Consider the following 19,076-nt stretch of genomic DNA (forward strand, 5'->3'; position numbering starts at 1 on the left):
GAAGAAACAACGATTACTACGCCTGCTTAAATTTCGGGACGAAATTTCTTTTAAGGTGTAGGTAATGTAACATCCCGCCTTTTTCCGTTTATTTTTCCTTTATACTATTTCAAACTCCGTTATATGTTTATAACATCTCCCGTTAATACGCGTTTCAATTATATCTTGTGTAGGTAATTTAACGCACCCGATTCAAAGTTGAGGGACTAGTTTTGCCAAGAGGCCAAAGATTTGACTAGGTCAACTAGTCAAACCTTCAACCTCATCCACTCATCATTTTCTCAATTTCTTTTCTCTTTTATTCTCCTACTTTCACATTTTCTTTCAATTCACCACATCAAGGAATCATCATCCATTTAATTTCTAGCAAGCTTCAATTCAAACAAAATACATATTTGGAATCCTTGCAACATCCTCTTCGATTCCATACCGATTTCATCAATTTTGGGTAACTTTCTAAAATCACTAATTTTATGTGTTCTTGAGATTTTTGAGTTAAAAGGTTGTTGATTAGTGTCTATGGCTCAAGTCTAGTATGATTATGTGATTTGTATGCTTGTTCTTGTTATTTTGATGTAACTAGTTCATATTGAAAGATAACATGCTTAACCTTGAGATTTGAGTGTTTATATGTTGTTAGATGCTAAGACTTCATGTTTTAATTATGCTCCTAGTGTTACTAGCTTTATTTTGATGTAAAGTTTGATTAAGGAAACCTCCTAAACTTGATTATGAAATTTGGTGAATTTAGTTTAGGGTTTGATGAACTTGAAATGAATCTTAGATGCATTGAATGATTGCCATGTTGTTTTGTTTGCGTTTAGTTGTATTGTATGCTTGATTATCTTCAAAACGGCGTATTACACCTGTGCATTAATTTCCCGAATCATAATATGGCATTTATGAACTTGGAGTAATAAATGATGAGCATTAATGGTGATTTTGATATGAGTTTGCTTGGTTTTGATTGAGTAAATGCGTTTAGTTATTCTCCTTGTCAAATTACCTTTCTAATGATATATGATATGCGTTTTAAGTGTTTTCGGTGCATGAGATGTGTTAAATTGTATTTTGGTTCGTGACTTGGACCATTTTTCTGCAAACTGCATGTTTCCCAGGTATTGCGCGCCGCGCATATACCCGCGCGCCGCGCAGAATTAGAAATCCCAGATGTTTGCCTTCGTGGTTAAGTTCTGATCAGGATTTACACTTGGGTGCGCGCCGTACAACCCATAGCGCGCCGCGCATACTGCCCAGCTCATTTTGTCTTTGTTTTTCATGTCACAAAAATGTTTCCCGCTTTACTATAACCCCGTTTACCATGAAACTTGACTATTATGCTCGTATATGACTTCTCATCATGAGAAAATTGTCGGACACCCGACCCGACCCCGTTGACTTTGACTTTGACCAAGTTTGACTTTTAGTCAAACTTAACCAAACGATTATACAATCGTTCTAACATGCTTAACTACTTGTGTCGTGCATGAAACTTGACAAATTGATCCACGTGCTATATTAATCGAGTCGTAACGAGCCATAGGACTAATTGAACATCTTTGACCCTTCGTGACTATCGTTATTGATACAACCTATTTGTTTAGGTCAAGACTAGCATTGTTTCTTGCACGTTTACTTGTCGAAGTACTTTTTGGTTCGTGCATACAAGGTGAGATCATAGTCCCACCTTTACTCTTTTTGAACTTACTTTTGGGATGAGAAAACGTAAACGATTCTTTTGAACTAAGTGAACACAAGAACGGGAAAACAAACATTCTACATACGAGTTTGAACACAAATCCTCAATTCGATTATCATTAGTTACATCAGATGGTGTAAGCGAGAACTTATGTTATATGGCCATATGGGTTTGACAAACCCTCACTTCGGACGGTTCGCTACCGTCTACGGGTGAAATATATTTTCGGGAAACAGTGTATGTTCTAACACTATTATTACGGGGTTCAACGGACGGAATGTTAAGCTTTGATAATTGAGTGCTCGTGAATATTAACTTTTAGAATGTACTATGACTTTATCGATGTTGCAATTCTTGTGGTTCAACTTACTTTTACTCACTTACTTATTTAAACCTATGATTTCACCAACGTTTTCGTTGACAGATTCTCTATGTTTTTCTCAGGTCCTTGAACTTAGGTGATATATGCTTCCGCTCATACTTTTTGATACTTGCATTGGATGTCGAGTATACTTGCATACGTGGAGCGTCTTTTTGACTACTTTTAATCGTGTCGCACGTGTTTCATACAAACTTTAAACATTGTTATGTACTTGTTATGGAAACTACTTTTGTAAACTTTGAAACACCCTTATTTATGAAATGAATGCGACATACTTTTCGGTCAAACTTTGTTATAAAGACTTACGACCATGTAATGGGACCATACGTAGATGACGCCGTCATTTGACGATTTGTCGGGGTCGCTACAGAGATTAGTAGTCCTAAGGCGGCACTCAAAGCTAAGAAGGGTGATATGTGCTAGAGTTTTATGATTGGTTAAACACTTCTCTCACGCCATTTCCTTTTCCTGAGATGGAGTTGATTACACCGTAAAAATAAAAATAAATAAATAAATAAATCGACTATCACGCCACGTTAGAGGCGTGATGGTGACGTGATGGTTGCTATGCCGCTCTAACACGCCGTGTTAATTGTAGTGTGACTATTATTAAATACTAATTATTCCGTTCTAATTACTAGTAGTTATTAGTGACTAATGTGGCACGTATTAATATGACTAGTATATACCGGAGACTGGAGTATCTACTTTATTTCGTAAAACCCAGAGACCGTAAATAATATATCACCGAAAATCACACGCCTTTAAAGTTTATGATCATGTTTTAATCAAAATATTTTAATACAACATAAACATCAAACAGACATAAATAATCTTATCTTTAAAGTGGCAAGCATACATAATAGCTTCCCATTATAATCTTTATTTAATAATTGTCTTCATTAACAAGTTTAGTTGTAATCCTCATTAATTAACTCTAGATGTTGATCCTGCATATTCAGCTGGCACAGGAAGATCAAGTTCCAAGCAAACAAATTTGATTATCTCTGCAGTCAAAGCCCCAAGTGACAACTTGTTAAGTGTCACGGAAATTGCAAACATGTTGCTTATGTCACCGTATCCTACTGATCCACCTAGGCCCGCATGACCGAACCCAATTACAGATCCATCAGTTGCGTTAAACTTGCCAAACCCAAGCCCAAATCTCCCATCCGGAATGTTCAAATCCTTATAATCTCCACTTCCCAAAAATGCATCATGAATATTCACTTTCGCGTTGGTAAAGATTTTTGAGTCCACGTCATCGCTTGAGTCAACGGTTGAGGGATGGGGAAGTGGGACCACACCACCATCCACGAGGGCAGCATAGAAGCGGGCCAGTGCACGAGCAGAGAAGTGTCCATTGGCTGCAGGTATTTTGGCACGACGGACATTGAGTTCATTAGCTAATGGAATAACTCTTTCGACCTCCTCGGCTGTAAATGAGGATGGCAGAAAGGGCGTGGGTGACGTGGCATTAGCCGTTAGCTAAATTTGAGAACATTTCGAGATCACTTGAATCGATAGTAACAGTTGCAACACGAGATTCCACACCTGAAATGAGCGTAAATAACTATTTACAATTGTTTCATAACCTAGTAAGTAATGTTTTCTTTTTGGTGAGTAGTAAAAGTTAAAAATGTGATTGAATTATACCATGAGGAATCCCTATATAAAACTCGCCTTCAACATTAAGTGGACGAACAAACGCATCCTCGAAAATGTCCCGAAACTTCTTCCCGGATGCATGCTGCACGTTTAAAAACATAATATCTTTCATAACAAGATATGAGCAAATATAAGGTGCAAACTGAAAGGATTTGTGGTATGTATTACCTCGATGATTCCACCACAGAGCCAACCATATGATAGATACTGATACATCTGTAGATGATCAGGTTCAGTCTCGGGTGCCACCATAGCAATGCGTTTTAGACATTCATCCCAATCACAAAATGAGGTAGGATCTTTAGTAAGGTTGGCAAGAGCATTGTGCAAACCGGCCGTGTGATTAAGTATATGATTAACCTGCAAAAATTGTAGATATTGTATTACTGTGTTATTTATTAAAAAGAGTAAAGATATCTTCCCCGGTGACGTCTCACCTTGTAGAAATACTGAATCACAGGTATGGGTCAGCTAACAGGTCAAAAAACATGGTCTGTTTAAAAGGGATCAGGCTAGGTTGAGATGACCTAGCCTTGTGTGTTTGCTAAATCTAATATAAATTTAGGAAACTACTGTATTTCCCATGCAAAAGGTGTTTCGGTTAGTTTAATCAAACTTGTTACACAGGTTTCTACAACTTGTACATAAGATGATTGTCAACATATTTGACCTGTTACTGATAAAAATAACCCAACTAGACTTACTGAAAGGAAAATGGGTCAAAATAACCATATGTAGTTATGTACCCTCCTATCCCACATAATTCTTGTTACTAATATTCTCTTAACCGCAGGGTTGCCTTGTGCAATTTGATGTTTTGGGCGAGCCGGAAAAAAATGCCCTCTGGGTTGCGAATATAGGATGAAAACTTAAAGGAGTCCCGAATTTTCTTCCTCCAAACTAATTATATTTCGTGACGGTTAACCTAGAAAAACCATAAATCCCAAAAGTGTATAATAGTGTCCTATAGGTAAATTCAGCACTGTCCTATACACTTTGAACATTAATTTAATATGTATAAAAAATTATCAAAACGGTGGTGTCACGGAACCCGCATGGTCGCATGTAGGATCGTCCCTGGCACCCTCATAACAAACAAATTTTGATTTGAAGTTTGAAACTTAAGTTAAATGGTTCATCCTCGAACCGTTTTTTAATTATTAAATGAAATTTATACAATATGAGAAGATAAATTTTGAAATAGTTTATACATCACTTAAAACGATATTTTTGTACATTTTAAGGGGGAAAAAAAAAATCATGTGTTGGGCTAAAATATAGTATAGCATTGGGCTTACAGGTGAGTCTAGTAGTATAAATGGGCTAATAATAAATGATGCCCCTATCCTCATGATGCCCTAGGTCGTTGCTCATGTGGCTCATGGGTCAGGCCGAACATGCATAACCGTAATGATTATGTTATAAGAATAACTTAATAAAGATCTGGAACAAAATAACTGGATTAGTAAACCTTTATTTGATCTTTTCCATTGTTATCAAACTCGGGCCAAACGTTTGCAACGTTTTCATCCAACTTCAATTTCCTACGATAAATATACATATTGTTAATTGTTATAATTCAGTAAGCTTATAACTACCTTTAATGGTTATAAGAACAAAGAGAGAAAAAGAGAGAAGAAGGAGAGAAGAAATATTGATATTGATATTTCAAGAGAAATGGTACACCTTAAATGGTTACCATACATGTCTATTTATAGTATAAAATATTACTATGCAAGAAATATAATAATAATAAAATTAACATCCAATCTAGATATTTTATAACACAATCTAGATATTTTATAACACTCCCCCTTGGATGACAATTTTATTAGAGAATAACTAGTACTGCCTCGTTAAAAACCTTGCTAAAGAAAACTCATTGGGATAAAACTTTAGCTAAGGGAAAAAGAGTGCAGCATAAAGTTGACTCCCCCTCAAGTAGGAAACGCCTGAGTTGATACATCTTCTGAACATGCCTCATGCCAATATTATGAACGTGTGTTCTGAAAATAGCAGTTAGCAGTGCTTTGGTATAAAGATCAGCAGAGTTGTTGATTGAACGTATCTCATTTTAATCTGGTTGTCTTTTACGATATCTTGAGTATATGAGAAAAATCTGAGGTTTTTATCTGAAACTGTATCATCTAAATCTTTTATGTACAAGTTTGGCCCTCGTGATTTGTCTACAGTCTCCTTCATGGTTTGTTCAAACCGTTGTTTCAGTTCCTATTCCCTTTCAGTCTTTTTCTGAGCCTTACCAATATACCATTTTTTTCCATCAAACTTATGACCGTTAAGACCGTTTATAGCTTTAGCGCCTCGTCAGCATTTATGTTTTGTTCTGTCATTTTTGATACTCTTCTTTCATTTGTATTATGTAAGCTGTATTATCTTCATAGATAGTTGTTACGCTTTTATAGCGTTCTAGTCCACAAGAATCAATAATGATTTGTATCATTGATCTTAACTAAAATCATTCCCGAGTAGCTTCATGTAATGCAATCACTTCGGCATGATTTGATGATGTTGCAACAAGTGTTTGTTTTGAGAACGTCATGATATTGCGGTGCCTCCATTTAGGAATACATATCCAGTTTGAGATTTAGCTTTATGTAGATCGGATAAATAATCTGCATCTGTATAACCAAACAAATCTTGTTTCGAGTTGTTAGAATAAAATAATTATAAATCAGTAGTTCCCCGAAGGTATCAAACTATTTGTTTGATCCCATTCCAATGTCTTTTGGTAGGGGCTGAGCTGAACCTTGTCAACAAATTAACTGCAAAAGAAATGTCAGATCTTGTATAATCTATAAGATACATAAGAACCTCAATTGCACTAAAATATAGAACTTCCGATCTGTTAAAATTTTCATGATCTTCGCAGGGATGAAATAGATCAGTGTCAATATTGAGTGATCTAACAACAATGAGTTTATCTTAAAAAAAAATATTTTAAATTCTTTTCGGTATAAGTTGTTTGATGTACAAGTAAACCATTAGGCATATGCTCAATTTGCAATCCAAGGTAATACTTGGTTTTTTCAAGATCTTTCATTTCAAAATAATTCTTTAGAAGTTGAATGATTTCATAGATCTCTTTATTTGTTCATATGATGTTAAGAACATTGACATAAACAACTACGATCTCATATCCGAACATTGTTTTTATAAAACATACGTGCAAAATAAGTTTATATTTATACCCTTTTTTTTTATCAAGTAGTCATTTAATCGGTTATACCACATACGTCCCGTTTGTATAAACCCACTTAGAAATCTTTGTGATTTAATGGAATATATTCCCTTGGGTTTTACATTAGATGCTTATGATACCTTAACCCTTTAGGTATATTCATATATATCACTATTAAGTGATCCATACAGATAAGTAGTAACAACATTCATGAGATGCATTTAAATAACTACCAGGTTGATTAAGTATCTAATAAGTAATTGTATCCATTACAGGAGGATAATTTTTCCTCCTAATTCATTTCTGGTCTTTGTAGGAAATATTGAGTTACAAGTCTAGTTTTGCCTTGTAACTTCATTTGCACATTTCTTTTCGGATAAAAATTCATTTGTATCCCATACGTTTCACATCTTTAAAAGTGATAACGATTGATCCGAAAACTTTTCTTTTATCGAGCGATTCTAATTCAGCTCTTATTGCTCCTTTCCATTGAGCTCAATCATGTCCATTTTGTATATTCAATGACAGATTTTAGTTCCAGATCATCATCTTTATTCATGATGTCATTGTAACATTATATGAAAATATCTCATAGAGATTTTAGTTTCATTTCGGTTCCATAATATTGCATAATTTATCGCAATTTTAGTATTTACATTTATCAATATCCTCTGCAGAAGGAATATTGATTTGTGGTTCTTCTTGAACACTTTCTCTTACCTCATTATCAGCTGATTTTCTTTTTCGAGGATTTTTATCTTCGGAACCAATTGATCTTCCACGTTTGATGCGTGGCAAAGACTCAACAGTGACATTATTGCCAGCTTTTGGAATTTCAGTTCGAGCTGGAGCATTTATCGCTGGTATATATGATTTAGTCACTTTTTTATATCTGTAAATGCATAAAGTAATTAATTTGCAAGTTCTTGCATATGCATTATTTTTGAACTTTCGTTTCACATTCTTTTGTGCGAGTTCAATATACCTTAATTGATGTTCACATCATGAAGCATCATTTTATTTTTTATTTTTATTTCTCCCCCTAATCTAGGGAACAATGTTTTATTAAAATGACAATCCGCAAAACGTGCTGTAAAAACATCACCCATCATGGGTTCAATATATCTTATGATTGAAGATGTTTTATATCCAAAATATATTATCATCTTTCTTTGAAGAACTATTTTATTGTGTTGTGGTGATACAATTGGAACATACACTGCACAACCAATGTTTTAAGGTAGAAAATATTTGGCTCTTGGCCAAAATCAAGTATTAAGTGAAAATATTTACGACTTCCACATGGTATAATGCGAATTAATGTCGCAGCATGTAAATTTACATGTCCACATATAAATATTGAGAGATTTGTACTCATTATCAATTGTCTAGTTATTAGCTGTAAGCGTTTATCTATTGATTCAGCTAAACCAATTTTGTGTATGCACATGAGCAACTGGATGTTCAACAACAATCCCTGTAGATATATAATGATCATTAAATGCTTGAGATGTTAACTCACCAGCATTATCAAGTCTCATCCTTTTAATGGTGTAATCAGAATAATGTGTTCTCAATTTAATAATTTGTGCAAGAAACTTTGCAAATGCCATATTACGGCTTGATAACATACAAATATGAGACCATCCGCTAGATGCGTCTATTAGAACCATGAAATATCAAAATGGTTCACATGATGGATGAATTGGTTCATATATCTTACCTTGAATTCTTTCAAGAAACATTTGTGATTCTTTTTCACAATATACTTTTCATTAATCACCATATGTGCTTTCCATTAATCACCATATGTGTTTTTTTTTTTTTTTTTTTTTATAAATCACCATATGTGTTTTTTTTTATCATATATCCTTTTCACCATATACGCTTTTAATCATATGCGCTGTGTTTTTCACCATATGCGCTTTTAATCATATGCGATTTTCATCATATGCGTTGTGCTTTTCATCATATTCGCTTTTTATCATATGCGCTTATCATATGCGATGCGCTTTTTATCATATGCGCTTTTTTATGTGAATAGTAAATTAATTAATTTCGTTTTACTATTCATATGAATTAATTTAGATTTACTATTTTGTTAATTGAGTAATATATATATACATCATATACTTGTGACTCCGAAGGCTCAAATGAATTTGACCATATAGTTATACGTTGTACCTTGCACATTAATTTTCAGTAGAAGCTTTAGATGCATATTATTTTCAGTAGAAGCTTTAGATGCACTTTTTTTTTAATCACCAAATACCACAAACACTTTGTTTGCGTTTGTTCATAGTCATCAATGAAAACCATTTTCTTTAATTTTATTTTATACAATAAAATTAACGCATCATTATTCTTTTCAAAAACAATAATCTATTGTTATTGTTCACTTGTGCCATGTTTAACAACAAAAGTCAACAACCTCTGTCTTGTTTGTTGTGGCAACCAAAAACAACCTTTGCTTTTGTTACCGAGAATCCAAGACCAAAAAACAATTAATTTTTAATTAATCTTTTATCAAAACCATAAATGATTTTATTGATCTACGTTGATATGGCCATAAAGAATTGACGGCTGACCTACTTTTGTAAGTGTATTTCGGCTATCATCCCGAAAACGCACAACGACCTTTTTTTTTTTTTTATGAACTATTTGTTTCATATCTAGCTTAGGCAATTATTGTGAACATTTGGTCCCTATAAGAGCATTTATTTTTTAGACTTTTAGTTGATTTGTACTTGTCACAATTAGGGATAGCACCCGCGGGTCGTGGATGCGGATCCATTGGATCCATCACCCGTACCCGCGGATTTTTTTTAAGAGACATCCAATTGAACCCTTGTTCGTTGAAATAATTTGACTATATTTTTACTCCCCATTATTAAACGGGCCATTTTGATGCACACTCTTAAAAAAATAATTTGTTTTTTAAGTTTTATTATTCAACCTCCTTTTTTCAACGGTCACGTTTTTAACAAAACATTTGACAAGTTTGGAAAAAAGTTTTTTATTGATTATCATCAAAAGTTTTCTATTGTCACTCTACTGGATGGAATTATGGCATACAACCAAAATTGCAACCCAACACTACATAAGAACAAAAAGGTTGTTTTTAATTAACATATGTATATGTGTTAAACTCGGAATAATAATAACTTATTTTAGAAAATTAACATAAGACATGTTGAAACATTTTTGTCACATTTAGCTCATCAAGTCTAATACTTATCATTGATAGATTTTATCACGTCTAGGAGATGTTTACTTTTTTCTTGTATTAAGTCCTACTTTCATTTACCTTTGTTTGGAAAAAGTTTTTTTTTTTTTTTTTTTTACTTTGCTTTCCCCCTTTCTGTAAAACTCATTTAAACACTTTCTTTGTTTTTTTTTAAAAAAAAACTTCCTTTTTTTTACGTTACCCGTAAATTATAAATATATAAAAAAAACTTTTTGTTTAAATTTTTTTTTCTAGTTTTTAAAAGGCCACTTGACCAATTTTTTAATTCTTTCACAACACCTGATATCGTGATCGTGACCTTTCACCAAAGCAAGAGATATTCTTGATAAACTAAACACGGACTCGTGTTTGAAATTGTCGGCCACAAAAAAATTCATTTGATGAAAGTATATTTTTTTTAATTATAGAAGGAGACCACTTCATTTTCAATACTTCATTTTTGACAAAAAGCTACTCCATTTTACCATTCCTTTTTTTTCTTATTTTAACTTTTAAAATTTACTTTTAATAAAAATACAAACTACTTTTGTATTTTAACTTTTAATATTTACTTTTAATAAAAATACAAACTGCTTTTTGTATTTTAACTTTTAAGATTTACTTTTAATAAAAGTACAAACTACTTTTTCTTATTTTAACTTTTAAGATTTACTTTTAATAAAAATACAAACTACTTTTTGTATTTTAACTTTTAAGATTTACTTTTAATAAAAGTACAAACTACTTTTTCTTATTTTAACTTTTAAGATTTACTTTTAATAAAAATACAAACTACTTTTTGTATTTTAACTTTTAGGATTTAATTTTAATAAAATACAAACTACTTTTTTTTTATTTTAACTTTTAAGATTTACTTTTAATAAAAAAATACAAACTACTTTTTCTTATTTTAACTTTTAAGATTTACTTTTAATAAAAATACAAACTACTTTTTTTTATTTTAACTTTTAAGATTTACTTTTAATAAAAATACAAACTACTTTTTTTATTTTAACTTTTAAGATTATAAATTTAAGAATAAACATTAGTATGCATGAAATAAATAATGATTAATTGCATAAGTAATCATAAATGTTAGATAACATATAAAGACCCCGTCGTATTCGTATTGATCGGAATTAATCTCGACCCATGGTACCGTGTTGTCAAATGACGTGTTGCGTACATAAAGTACCGTGTTGTCAAATGACGTGTTGCGTACAATCATGAGGTCTTATTAACATAAATATAAATGTTAGTGAAGTTAATAAGAGTTAGATTACAGAAAATATAATTCAGGTGGTATAACCGACCATATATAACTTAAATAACATAAATATAAATGTTAGTGAAGTTAGTAAAAGTTAGATTACAGAAATATAATTCAGGTGGTATAACCGACCATATATAACTTAAATAACATAAATATAAATGTTAGTGAAGTTAGTAAAAGTTAGATTACAGAAATATAATTCAGGTGGTATAACTATGACGATCGCTCCAAATCCATATGGACGAACACGTCAACATCTGGTCCCATTGCGAGGTATTTGACCTCTATGTGATACATTTTGTAACATTGCATTCGTTTGAAAAGGTATTTCATAAATGAATATATAAATTCCAGGTTTTTAACATCTGATGATTTCTACGTATAGACAATCACCATTTAAATGGTTTACAATAATACATCTGTTGACAATACAGTCAAAATAAGATACATGGTAATGGTTTGGTGAATGCAAGTTTCTTGTATATAGCATGTATGACTCCAAGCACATATCTTGTATCACGTATAAGCAAACAGCGGAAGACTTCTAGAATCCTGAGAATAAACATGCTTCAAGTGTCAACACAAAGGTTGGTGAGTTCATAGTTTTAATATTACACATAATCCGTATATCAATGTGGAATACAAAAGTTCAGTTGTTTTATTCAAAACGTTTATCAATAGGTTTTACATAAAAGGTGGATCACAAGATTTCAGTTGTTTCATCCGAAACGTTTATCAATCGGTTCTACAAAATTGAGCACCCTGGTAACTAAACTTTAATGCTTATATTATTTGTACCCTTTGTATAATCATCTTAATAATACACGCAAACCAACGTGTACGCTTCTCAAATAGCATACGTCCGTTAAAAGGCTAGCGCTCTAGCTCGGACGGGGATATCAAGCCCTATGGATCCATATACGATTATTCGCGCCCACCAGTCCACATCCTATGTACTGGCAGCTACTAGTTACCAAAGCTAAGGGATTTTCGGTTTAACTCAGTGTAGAATTAAGTATGTACTTGTATCCATTGAGTTTAAAATAAATTGCATGTATTCTCAGCCCAAAAATATTTAAAGCATTTAAAAAGGGATCTATAACTCACAGTTAAATATTGATATACAATATTGTAGGAAAGCACGTAGACGCATTGGAGATAATAAGTACGAGGTTTGATTCACAAAAATACCCCCGAATATTACCCATAACCTCCTTGGCAATAACCCATATTTTCCTTAGCTCTAGCTTTCTCGGAAACTCGTTTTGAAAAATTACTTGGACAGCACTCCGTCGTAATATTTTATGTACATTATTATTTTTGTATCGCAAAAATAATAACACTAATAATAAAAATAATAAGATTAATAATAATCTTATTATTAATAATAATAATAATAATAATAATAATAATAATAATAATAATAAAATAAATAAGTACGGAGTAAAAATAATATATATGTGTGTGTGATTTATCTGGCCAAAACTCGAGAATTTATAGCACTTGGCCTGAAATTTGAAGTCATGCGACTCGCATGGAAATGGCCTTCTGGCCATGCGACTCGCATGAGGACCAGGGACAGCTCACATTGTTTTGGCTCCTAGCTTGTCGACATAATATAAAATAAATATAAATATATAAATAATTAATATAATTATTTATATATTATATTTTATTCTTGTGCATAGTAGACTAGATATTTTTGGTCCGTTGCGTCGGGCGTTTCTTCTTGACTCGGGTCCCGGTTCCGGTTTCTCGAATGTCCTTTCGTACGCTGAGAAAACTTGCATTTTACATTTCGTGACTCGTACCCTTGTTAAAATATAGCCTTAAATTATTCCTAAACTATACCACTCAAAGTATATCTTAAACTTTCGAGTATTTTGGTCATTTACTTCTATAAATCATCGTCTCGCTATTTGCTAAAATACATTTTTAAAATAGTATTTTACTGTAGCAAAGTTACTGTAGCAAAGTCAATTTTTACTGTAGCAAAGTCAATTTCACTGTAGCAAATAGTGATTTTCGAAAACACTGTAGCATTTTGAGTAATGTGGCAATTTGAAAACACTGTAGCAAATTAGTGTTTAACTGGTTCATCTTAAACGCTTTAGTTAACTTATCTAAATATCAATTGAATCAATAAACGAATGTTACTATCGTTTATTATATATATGTATATATCTTTTTAATATACATAAATCAGTTTTTAAATACACATTGGACGTTATTTATAAATAAATTTTAATAATAAATATTTTAACTTATCATATACATTCAAATAGATATTTAAACCAATAAGTTTAATGTACGGTATCAAACAATTAATACATTGTTACCTTTTCATGTTATAGTATATATGTATCTTTTTACATATAATTGTTCGCGAATCGTCGAAAACAACCGAAGGTATTTAAATATATAAAAGTGATTCAAAAATTTTGAGATTCAGTTTTACAGACTTTGCTTATCGTGTCGGAAATGTTAATCATACAAAGATTAAGTTTAAATTTAGTCGAAATTTCTGGGTCATCACAATAACCTACCATATATAACTTAAATAACATAAATATAAATGTTAGTAGTCCAAAATTTGATATATTCGAGTCTGAAAATTATTAATAATTTCATACCTTGATTAGTGATTCGTGATCGTTTGAGATATCTTTTAATTACACTAAGCTTTTCGTGCTGATAACGTGTTATAATTCAGTAGGCTTATAACTACCTTTAATGGTTATAAGAACAAAGAGAGAAAAAGAGAGAAGAAGGAGAGAAGAAATATTGATATTGATATTTCAAGAGAAATGGTGCACCTTAAATGGTTACCATACATGTCTATTTATAGTATAAAATATTACTATGCAAGAAATATAATAATAATAAAATTAACATCCAATCTAGATATTTTATAACACAATCTAGATATTTTATAACATTAATTACATTATTCTAAGACATATTATCACATTGTTTCAAGTCAACCATCCACCTTTGACTAAAAACTACAGAACTTTTGACATTTACCCGGTGTACCCAATTTGATGTTAGGAATTTGGGACCCAACAAGACAGGTGATTTAAACCAATCACCAAACCCACGAACGATAAACGAATAAATAAAGTATAAGAACGATAAATTGATGCATAAAATGACACAAGGATTTAACATGGTTATATCCCAACTCCAAAACACGGAGAAGGGTTTACTCCACGGGCGCAAACCAGCGATCTTTCTTTATTATATTTGTGCACACTTTTACAGATTACATTGGGTTATATTTATAGGAGAAAATAATAGCTTAGGGAACAAGCTAGGATATTCTAGAACCACGAATCCTATATGAATACCGAATACGGAGTCGTAATTATATTATAATTCTTTCATGTCCAAAATTGTGGTACAATTCCTTCACGTGATAGACCTCCCATTTGGTGACATAAAAGTCGCCACATGCGACCAACTTGATTCCACATTTGCTTTTAGCTTCGAACTAAAACTTCACGCATGGAAACAATTGCTCACGTATGAGCTATGACACTTTTTGTTTTAGTCTTTTAATACTCCATCACCATTAACAATCTCCCACTTGAAGGAGTATTTAAACAAACCCATCTTTAACCTGATTTTATCCCACAACAACAACTCGACCCGCTAATTACACCTCCTTTTAATACCGTCGGATTTACACCCGAATCACGCCGCACTTCACCCGATAACCTTCGAGCAAGTGAAGTCTTTCGACATCAAAAAATACCGCTGAGCTATAATTCGATCTTGTAGTTACTGGCTTGGGCCATCTCGATTTCTTTTGCCACCATCTTCATAAAAGATCATCTTCTTACCATAGAAGACTAATTGAAGTATGCGACACTTCAATTATAGGATTCTTCATGAGATAACCATGCCTCACACATCGATCTAGACACGTCCAATCCCGAACACACATGTCAACGACCACCTCGTACAGTATTTCACAGTCTATCTATGCTTTTCCTTCCCAGTAATCAGAAAATCCAACAGACGCCTTCGTAGACTCTTCATCAAGGCTCCAGTGAGAACGCAGTCACAACCTCAAAGTCTACTACCTTTTCAACTTTCCGCTTTCTCGCTGGTACACTGACCTCCTCATAGCTATGAATTTCACAAACCCATATTCTCATTCCAAGCACGCTCCCACTATACGAATAATAAATAAAACCGCGGCTACTCGAGAAGAAACTTAGTTCGTACCACCAGTCAGTCGCAAATTACTTTGCCATCGTAGAGTAAAACAAGTACTCGAAGCCCTAGTGTTACCAGGGATCATCACACTAATCTTGAGAACATTGGAGAACAACATCGCATAATTATCTCCACCACTCTACTAGTTGACTAACTCCCACTAGCTCGATAACTTCCGTCGGTTACCAAACTCACACCGAGTTCCCGACACTCTCAACGATCCTGAAAAAGCTCAAGTTCCGGGACTTACAAGATTATCAGCCCCACTTCCATCACCTAAAGACTCCAAATTGATCTCCCTCTGTAATGACCTGCCTTTTTCGACTTGCTTTTGTGCTTTGTGCTTTCACAAAAATGTGTATTTATGCGTACTGAGCTATACTATACTCTGGGATCTTCCTACATGTTGATTACTTTCGTTTATATGTAAAAATGTGCCTTTAAGTACGTAGGGTACTTAACTTGATCCCCGGAAGCCTTTATGACCGTTAGTAGAACTGCGTACTGTGTACACGTTTAACTTTTGTCGTAACCGGAATATTACGACTACGAAATATTAATTGTTATTTTATAATAACAATTGATTTTTGAATGCTTAATTATGCTTAGTAATTTACTAGAGCACACTAGTTGTTCTTGATGGACTTTCTACCTTGTTGGACTTTAGCCCACCCTACACTAGCTAGTGGACTATTTAATTAGCCCAATTATAATAAGTTAGTGACCCATATTAATGAAAGACAAATGCTCATTTATTAGAGGGAACATACTAGCATTTTTGTTAAGCATTATCCTTAATGTTGCATGTGATCCTAACATAAGCACCAACTTTAGACAACCATTAACCAAAAAGAAAAAAGTTGTCCCCCTTGTCCCCCTCCCATACCCACGGCCACCACATCCCTCCCACCTCCTCACCACCTATAAATACAAGCCTTATTTCACCCATTCTACACTTGATCTCATTTGCAATTTACACACACTTACTCTCTAATTCTCTCTCTAGTCTTTCTCACTCTAAAAAGTGGAAGTTTTAAATTTTCTTTTTCTTCTTTTCTTCTTCATAAAGTCGACATCATCATCATCATTTTATGGATCTACCTTTTAGCTTTTGATCTTGTTATATCTTATAGATTCAAACTTGGGTTTGAATCCTTCAAGAACATGAAAGATTCAAGCTTTCTAGCTTGAAATCTTCATTTACTTGTTAGATCTAGCTTGTAATTTCTTTGTTTTGTTATAAAGATCAAAACTTGTGTTTATGATCTTTATGTATCTTAAAGATCCAAGCTTTATGCTTCAAGATCTTCAAGAACACTAAAGATCCAAGCTTTCTAGCTCAGGGTTTCATTATTATGTTAAAGATCTTAGCTTTTTAGCTTATGGTCTCATTACTTTCATTATTATGTAAAAGATCTTAGCTTTTTAGCTTATGGTCTCATTACTTTCATTATTTTGTTAAAGATCTTAGCTTTCTAGCTTATGGTCTCATTAATCTTGTAAAAATCCAAGCTTTCTAGCTTAGGGTTTTCTTAATACTTGAGATCTAAGTTATTATTGTAGATCTCACTTACTTGGAACCTTTTTGTGATTGTTGTGTTGATAAATATCAAGTCTTTATCATCTCATATGATGGAGATGCATAAACTTGTGTAAAAAGGACAAAGGTTGAAGCTTTATTGGATCTATGTAATAAAGAGGCAATCTTGATGTTCAAAACTTGTAGAATGATAGATTTTACTCTCAGTTGTGTTTTGATGGTTGAACTCTGGTCAAAGTGATGCTAAAACATCAAAGATTTGTACATTTGAAGCTTACAAGCATCAAGGATGAGGACCGTGATGAGCATCAAGCACCAAGAACCTCACCGGAGCACTTGTTTGCTGTTTTTTGGAGTCTGTTCAGACTCCTGGACTTCTGGAAAATTTATTTTCAGATAGTTCGTTTCGATTAGATGACTTTTCGTTTAGGTCTCGACTTAATCCGATATACGTTTTAGGATTTATAGCCTTCCGAAAGTCACTACGCCTTTGTAACGTTGTGCTGAAATTTCTGACCTACTCGCACTTAAAACGTCGCCACGGTCAAACGAAGACGAGTTAGGTTCTAAAAATTGGTCAAAGGTTAGAGGACTCACATACAGAGCCATGGCCACTGACTAAGAATCTTTTTGATTTGTATAGAGGTCGTAACAGCTGTCCGAAGTCAGCATTTTGTTTTGATCTCTATTCTTGTTTAACTTACCTTAGTGTTGATGAATGATGATGATAATGATGATGTTGATGATGACACTTAAACTTAATTTATTCACTTTTACACTTATTGGGACAACATACTGCTCTAGTGATCTTTGACTTAGGTTGACGACCTTTCGGACCGACTTACTACTTGCATACTTTGCATATCGACTTTACCGCATTTATCACTGTGAGTTATAGCTTCCCTTTTTACTTATACTATTTTTGGGACTGAGAATACATGCGCTTTTTTTGTTTTACATACTAGAAACGAGTACTTAAACTTTACATATGTGTGGGTTATATAACGGCATAAACTTTCCCCTTAGCACGATAACGTATAATCATTGGTTTTTGAACCGGTGAACGCGAATATTAGATATGGATCCATAGGGTTTGACATCCCCACTTGGGCTAGTCACGCTAGCATTTAACTGGTGTTTGATACTTCGAGGACATACGCACTCGCCAAGTGTACTTTTAGGGGGTATTATTATTACGTAAAGTTAGTTACCTGGTTTCCACGGATAAGCATATACTTTTCATACTGTTTGAATACGAAATCTCGTGGTCTACATTACATTACTGGAACAAACAAACTATATGTGACGATCGCTCCAAATCCATATGAACGAACACGTCATTCATCGATTTCATTGCGAGGTATTTGACCTCTATATGATACGTTTTGTAAACATTGCATTCTTTTGAAAAGGCACACCATAAATGAATATTTAAATCAAAGGTTTTCGACATCTGATGATTTCTACATATAGACAATCACCGTAAATAATAGTTTACAATAGTACTTCCATTGACAATGCAGTCAAAATAAGATACATGGTGATGATTTGGTGAATGCAACGTTTCCTTGAAAAATATGCCATGTAAGACTTCATGCACATAGCTTGTCTAACATATAAGCAAACAGCGGAAGACTTCTAGGGAACCTGAGAATAAACATGCTAACAAGTGTCAACACAAAGGTTAGTGAGTTTATAGTTTTAATGTTTCGCATAATCTGTATATAAAGGTGGATCACAAGATTTCAGTAGTTTCATCCAGAAATGTTTATCAAAATATTCTACAAAATTGAGCACCCTGGTAACTAATATACGCAAACCAACGTATACGCTTCTCAAATAGCATACGTTCGTTAAAAGGCTAG

General features: G+C 33.2%; 1 pseudogene; it reads right to left on the reverse strand.

Annotated features, from left to right (window-relative positions):
- Positions 1-3,008: 3,008 nt before the first annotated feature.
- The window catches only part of LOC139888292 (uncharacterized), a 49,333-nt pseudogene continuing 33,265 nt past the window's right edge, over positions 3,009-19,076 (reverse strand).

The sequence above is a fragment of the Rutidosis leptorrhynchoides genome, chromosome 2 (genome assembly GCF_046630445.1).
Source record: "Rutidosis leptorrhynchoides isolate AG116_Rl617_1_P2 chromosome 2, CSIRO_AGI_Rlap_v1, whole genome shotgun sequence".
NCBI classification, from domain to species: Eukaryota; Viridiplantae; Streptophyta; class Magnoliopsida; order Asterales; family Asteraceae; genus Rutidosis; species Rutidosis leptorrhynchoides.